At 40.5% G+C, this 7,723-nt stretch overlaps 1 pseudogene; it reads right to left on the reverse strand.

Moving 5' to 3' along the window:
* Positions 1-1,068: 1,068 nt before the first annotated feature.
* Positions 1,069-1,538, reverse strand: LOC141516754 (large ribosomal subunit protein uL23-like; annotated as a pseudogene).
* Between the last annotated feature and the right edge of the window lie 6,185 nt (positions 1,539-7,723).

The raw sequence follows: 7,723 nt of genomic DNA on the forward strand, positions 1-7,723 counted from the left end.
TCTTCCTTATTAAATTAGCTCATTCATCTTCAACTCTTCTTTCTTCCTCACTCTCTATTTTCAATTAGTTGTTAGGTGGCACTGGGGATAGAGTTCCAGGCCTGGAATCAGAAAAACTCATTTTCCTCACTTCAAATCCAACTTCAGACACTTTTAAGCTGAGTAACCCCTGGGCAAGTCACTTTATCTTCTTTCCCTCAGTTTTCTCATCTGTAAAACGAGTTGGAGAAGAAAACGACAAAGCATTTGAATGTCTTTGCTGAGAAAACCCCAAATGGGGTCATGGAGATTTGGACATGAGTGAACAATTCAATAAGCTTTGGTAAGCTCTGTTTCATAGTATCTCATAATCCTTTTCTCCCATGGATGCTGCTGCCATCTTAGATCAGGTCCTTATCACCTTCTGTACGAACTATTGCTAGAGTCAACTACTTCTCCTTCACCCATTCTCTTGTCTCTCCAAACCATCCTACACAAATTGTCAAAATAATCTGTCCAATGCACATCTTCATTGTCTATACACATTATTTCTATTTTTCTCTCCTCTCATTCACTGTTCATCCTTTTACAAATTGGTTTCTCATCTTACCACTTAACTAAAGCTTCTCTAGTTAAGATTAGCAGTGTATCTTAATTGTTGAATCCGATGCCAGTTTTCATCCTTCTGATCCTTTCTGTAATATTTGAAACTTTTGCTTTTTTTTTTTTGCAAGGGAATGGGGTTAAGCGGCTTGCCCAAGGCCACACAACTAGGTCATTATGAAGTGTCTGAGGTCAGATCTGAACTCAGAGCCTCCTGACTCCAGGGCCGGTGCTCTATCCACTGCGCCACCTAGCCGCCCCTATATTTGAAACTTTAGATCACCTCCTTCCTCTTGGATTTTTTCTCCCTGAATTTTTGGGAAACTCTCTTCAGCTTCTCTTCCTAATTGTTTGATGTTCCTTTTCATTCTTTTCTGCTAGATCATCATCAGTGTCCTGCCCTGTAACCATAAGTGTCCCCCCACCAACTTTTTTTTCCTGGAAAACTTTTTCATTGTGGGTGATGAAGCAGGGCAGCTGGACAGTTTAGATGATTCCAATCTTGTTGACAACATCTAAAGCATCATAGTCTGGAGCAAGGCGGATGTAGGCTGGCTTCTCTCCATCAGGCCGGATCAGTGTGTTGACCTTGGCCACACCAATGTCATACAGCTTCTTTACGGCCTGCTTGACTTGGTGCTTGTTGGCCTTGACGTCCACAATGAAGACCAGGGTGTTGTTATCCTCAATCTTTTTCATAGCAGACTCGGTGGTCAGGGGAAACTTAATGATGGTGTAGTGATCAAGCTTGTTTCTCTGAGGGGCACTTTTCCGAGGATATTTTGGCTTCCTTTGAAGCCTTAGTGTCTTGGGTCTCCAGAAGGTGGGTGAGGTTTGGATCTTCTTCTTTTTGTGGCTGTGGACGCCCTTCAACATCACCTTCTTGGCCTTCAAGGCCTTGGCTTTGGCTTCTGTCTTGGGGGGGCGATGGCTTCCTTCTTGGCCTTCGGCGCCATCTTGGGGGAAAGCCCCCCCCCAACTTTTAAAGTCCTCCTATTTTCTCTCTCTGTACATTTTTTCTTGGGGAGCACTAGTTCCCATGAGCTCCATTATCATTCTGCCATTGATCCCCAGATCCACATAGCCACCTCATCTCTTCTTAGTTCTAGGGTAACTAGGTGGTACAGTGGATAGAGCACTGGTCTTAGAGTCAGAAGGATGGGAGATCAAATCTGGCCTCAGACACTTGACCCTTACTAGCTGTGTGACCTTGGGCAATTCACTTAACCCTTGCCCTGATTCAAATCTGGCCTCTCCACCCAGATGGCTCTGGAGGAAAAAGGGAGGCTAGTGACTTAGCAATTCATGTACTTGTGATGGCATCACCTCCCCAATGTCATGGTCTCCTTTGAAAATGAAGGATGGGGGAGGCTAGGTGTTGCAGTGGATAGACCACCAGCCCTGGAGTCAGGAATACCTGGGTTCAAATCTGGCCTCAGACACTTAATAATTACCTAGCTGTGTGGCCTTGGGCAAGCCACTTAACCCCATTTGCCTTGCAAAACCCTAAAAAATAATACAAAAATGAAGGACAAATATTATTGTTTCTTAGTTCTAATCCTGTATTACCTCTTGCTTATTAACATCTACAACTTAATGTCTGAGATAAATTGGACAAACTCACCATATCCCAAATAAACTATATTATCTTCATCTCACAACTCTCTCTCATTGAAGTTGTTAACTTTTCCTGAATCTGATGAGTCACTCCATCACCCAGATTGCTATGTTTGAGTCATTCTCAATTCTCCAGAAGAGTCAGATTCCTAGAGTGAGACAAGCTTGGTCTCCCTCTTGGAATTTTAAGAGCACCAGTGAGGGATTAGAGGTGTGTGAATCTTTTGCAAAGGCTACTAGCTTGGGTCTTCCTTCTTAGGTGTTCCTCCACTGTCGACCACCGATTGATTAATTCCATTTAACCAATTAATATCAATTAGCCTTTACAATGGGATAATTATTGGGAAGATACAGCAAGAACAAAAGTACAAACATGTCTCCCTAACTTCTGGGGCAGCAGATGGCATTCTTCACCACCTCCATATCTGAGAATAGTGGGCAGAAGCTTAAAGCATTGTATCTGTGTCACCAAGTTCAGTTCCAAAATTCAACATAGCTGCCGGATGACTCCTTATACCAATGGACTAGATTGTTCAAATTACTTCTTAAAGTTTTGCTACAGGGTTGGCTTGGGCTACAAAATTCAACATGGCCTCTGGCTTCAGACCTCTGCTGGCTCACTATTCTGACCTTTTGAAGCTCGCACTATCACTTAATACTCTATTTAAAGTCAGGAAGAATAGATATAACTGGGAAAGAAGCTATAGCAGGTCCATGCACTCATGGGTTACTTGTCATTAGGAATTAAGAGCAAAAGAACTCTTGACACAGAATATTTTGCACCATTCCTTGCCCTGCCTGCTATCACAGCCAAGGAAGAGAGAGAAAGATTCATTCAGCTTGCAAAGTATTTCAGTCAACCTAGAGTCATCTCTTTAATATTGGAGTTGGCAGAATGGAACAAGTTATAGAATGACTGTTTACATTCTGAATTGAGTCCTTCCATTACACAGTGTTATGTCTTTCCAGAAGCAGGCTCCCCAGCGTCTTAGATTTCACCAATAAACATTTATTAGTTAGTGCTCAGCATCAATTGGGGCTAAGTGCTTATCAATATAAAGAAAAGAAAAAAAGTCAGTCCCTGCCCTCAAGAAACTTAAAATTCAGTGGAGAGACCATATGAAAACAACTATGTACAAGCAAGACATATAAAAGAAAATTGGAAATGCTCAATAGAGGGAAGATACTAGAATTAAAAGAGATTATAAGAAGCTTCCTATAGAAGGTAGGATTTTAGTTTGAACATGAAGAAGACCAGGGGAGCCAGGAGATAGGAAATGAGAAGGGAAGACAACAGTCTAGAAAAGTATAATCTTTCTTCCCCCATTTCCCCCATTTATTTTGGGAATCAGCTCCCTGGTAGTGATTTTTTTCTCTGTCATTTCTGTCATAAAGGCCATTCTTCTTTGCAAAGAAAGCAAAAATTCAAAGAATTGGGCAGTTCTGATTTTCCTCTTTTGTTGCTTATCCCTATTCTATTCTACCTAAGTAAAGAACCCATTCCCTTCCTTGATTCTTTCCCAAAGTAACTAAAAGTCTGTTTATTCTCATCCTTTGTTTCCCCCTCATTAATTTTAGCTTCCTGATCCTATTTTTCAAGACCCATGCCCATCGTAATATTCTTCTGATGTTACCTGGTTTCTCATTCATTTTCTATACTTTTATTTTTATTTTATTTATTTTATTATTATATGATTTCAAATCATTTATTTATTTATTTGTGGGGCAATGGGGTTAAGTGACTTGTCCAGTGTCACACAGTAAGCACCAAGTGTCTGAGATCAGATTTCAACTTAGGTCCTCCTGACTCCAGGGTCTGTGCTCTAATCACTGCTCTACCTAGCTACTCCCATTTTCTGTACTTTTAAAGTCAAATCAAGTCAATACACATTTATTAAGCATTAATTACCAGATACTTGAATACAAGTAGAAAGAACAGCTTCTCTCCCCTCTGCCCCACCAGGAGCTTATATTTGAATGGGTGAATCCAAAACAAAAAAAAAAGCAGAAAAGAGGAGGGGAAAAAGGGAAAATGAAGGTAGCTGGTTGAGGCATTATAATTAAAATCTGAGAGATTCAGGAGTTTAACCTGGACAGAAATGAAGCTATGGTTGGCCAAGATTCCTTCCTTAAAATGGAGCTTTTTGGGAAGAACAGTCCATTAGAGGAAAAGGCTATAGGGGCAGAGGATATTTCCAGTGTGGTTTCCAGGGTGAAGAGGTTTCTGGGGAAGTATTGCAGAGAAAGTCTGAGACATTAAGTAATACAGTCTGGAGATGAATGAAAACTGAATTTTGTCATTGTGTTCCCATGTATCCATATTGATCTTTTCAAATAAATCCTCATTTTAATTCTTTTCAGATTCTTTTCCTTTATGTTTTCAGAATTTAATTCTTGAATATCATTCATCCTCCTAGGCTGACTTCCCCCTGAAACATGTTAGGCCTCGGGATTCTCTCTTTGTTGCCTCTGAATCCTTTGATATCTACTTTACTAAAACTCAAATTAGCTAGTAGACTTATGCCCAGATTTCCTCTCCTCTCCTTTTCTAGGTTGGAGTGTTCACCTGCCCTCAGGGTTCCTATTGTATCTTCCCCAGTAGGCAGGTCCTCCCTGTTAGTGAGAAGCAGATCAGAGTAGGGGTTTCTCTTGTTGGTTTCTCAATATTTTGATGGAAGAGAGACAGAGAGAGAGAGAGAGAGAGAGAGAGAGAGAGAGAGAGACAGAGACAGAGACAGAGACAGAGAGAGACACAGAGAAAGAGACAGAGACAGAGAGACAGACAGGGAGAGACAGAAACATTGAGACAGTCAGAGAGAGAGAGAAAGAGAGACAGAGAGACAGAGAAAGAGACAGAGAGAGGAGACACAGACACAGACAAGAGAGAGCTCCAGAAGATTCCTAGATAACTGAAGATGTCCTTCCCTCCCTCTCCCCCTCATTACTATAAAACATTGTGACCTGTTTCTAAACTCCTTATGTATTTCTTTTTTTCTTTACCTTAGAGGAAACTCTGCCCCCCCCCCCCCATGTTTCTGTAAGTGTCCATCTCCAAACCCCATCCATGTTTTATTTGGTAAAATGGAAGGGAATAGGGGTAGCTATGTGGTGCAGTGGATAGAGCACTGACCCTGGAGTCAGGAAGACCTAATTTCAAATCTGGCCTTAGACACTTAATAATTATCTAGCTGTCTGACCTTGGACAAGTCACTTAATTCCACTGACTTGCAAAAACCAAACCAAACCAAACCAAACCAAACCAAACCAAAACAAACCAAAACAAAAACCTGCTGGTCCCAAGCCATTCTACCAGTCAGGGACCCTGGGGTGAGACTCTGACTTTTAGGTAGATGAGAGGAGGCCAGAGCCGTAGGGAGCATGGCACATTGGTGTTCAGGATGAATACTATCTGTAATTTGGCTCATTTTGGGAACAACTTCTCCCTCTTTGAAAGAGCTCCTAAATAGTGCCTCAAAGCTTTCAAGATTATGTAGCTTTGCCCAAAATTTGTCTTTTCAGCATTGATTTGGCTTGGTTTGCCTTTGCAAACTTTGTCCCATTTCCTTAGTGTCCATGATAATTTTTTATTTTAGAATTATTCTCTGTAAACATTTAGGCAAAGCTGCCTACTGGTGACTGTGATTGATAGTTCTAATTACTTTCCATTTTTTGAGGTCTGCTTGTTAACAGAAAGGAAGGATGTATGCTTTAATTTTAATTCACTGTTATCAACACTGTGAATTTCATTTGACCTGAGTTTTGCTGCTTTTTGGTTTTTGTGTTCATTCCTATCAAGGCTTATTAACTGTTTGACATCATGGATCCCATTGGCAGTCTGCTGAAGTCTATGGATCCTTTCTCAGAATTGTGATCATGTTTTTAAATGCAGAAAATAATACAAAGGAAACAAAATGATTATAGTACAGTTATTAAAATATATTTAAAAAAGCAAATTCATGCATACCAAATTATGAATCCTAAGCTTTATATTGTTATAAACATTATTTCTGTTATCCCATTGGCTCTACTTTGAGTGAGTGGATGAATATATATTAAAGACCTTTGAAGTGACGAACACTAATGTTAGACCCTGGAAATACAAACCTTAAGGAAAGATATTCCTTTGTAATGGAACTTACATTCTACTAGAGGAAAATGGCACACACAGAAACTGGAGGTGTCCTGATCTGGGGAGTCACAAAGATTATGAATGGCATCAGGTTGTTGCTGTTGTTGAGTTGTTTTGTGATCCCATTTAGAATTTTCTTGGCAAAGATACTGGAGTGGTTTGCCATTTTCTTCTCCAGCTCATTAAACATTGAGGGAATGGAGGCAAACAAGGTTAAATGATTTCCCTGGGGTCACACAGCTAGTAAGTGTCTGAGGTCAGATGTGAACTCAGAAAGATGAGTCTTAGTGATTCCAGGTCTCAGGCTTTATCCACAATGTGAAGGCATCTAGGGGGTGGAGCACTGGTCCTGGAGTCATTTGGAATTGAGGGCCTTGGATATTTGACACTTACTAGCTGTGTGATCTCGGGCAAGTCACTTAACCTTGATAGCCTCGCATCTGGGGCCATCTCCAGTCATTCTATCCATAGCTGGTCATTAGACCCAAATGATTATAGAGGAGAAAGTGAGACTGGTTACTTAATATCATCTCACCCCACCTTCCCACCCCTCAAAATCCAACTCCTATACTTATCATGGCATCCCTTTCCTGATGTCATGGTCTTCTTCCCCCCCCCCAAAAAAAACCAGCCAAAAAGCTGCCTTAATGGGGAGTCATAGGGTGATGTCTTTTTTTTTTTGGTTTTTGAAAGGCATTGGGGTTAAGTGACTTGCCCAAGGTCACACAGCTAAGTAATTATTAAGTGTCCAAGGCCAGATTTGAACTCAGGTACTCCTGACTCCAGGGCCAGTGCTCTATCCACTGCACCACCTAGCTGCCTCAGGGTGATAACTTTTTAGAGATCATCAGTAATAATGACTTTATTTCTCTTTTCAAAGCAAGAAGAAATAATGAAAAGTATGCTTGTTTTGGGAGTGGGAGAGGCCCTTAAGGTGGCAGCTAGATCCTGGTCTTGGAGGATGACTGAATCGGTTGTGAAGCAAAGTCTAGGGATGGCTATATAAGTGGGTGAATTAAGTTTTTCCTATTCTTTCAGCTCTCATTCCACTCAGCCTCAGGGCAGAGTAATTTTATACAATTCTTTCCACATTCCTTTGAATTCTTCATATTTGTCATTCCATACAATGCAATCACTTTTCCATTAAAGTAGTCGAAAGCAATTTGTTTGGCCATCACTGGATTCCTAGGCAACATTTTTGCTATTACAAATAGTTATGCTGCGAATGTTTGTACATATAGACTTTTTATTTATATTTTTAAGCCATCAAGGAGATTGAGGATTTAAATCATTTGAGGATTCTCAGATTATAAACAAAGGAGCTTTGCCTCTAGAATTCCAAATTGTTTTATTGAGTAATTGGACAAATAAATAAAGTCCCTGGAAGTGAATTAT

The sequence above is a fragment of the Macrotis lagotis genome, chromosome 3 (assembly GCF_037893015.1).
Source record: "Macrotis lagotis isolate mMagLag1 chromosome 3, bilby.v1.9.chrom.fasta, whole genome shotgun sequence".
Taxonomy (NCBI): Eukaryota; Metazoa; Chordata; class Mammalia; order Peramelemorphia; family Peramelidae; genus Macrotis; species Macrotis lagotis.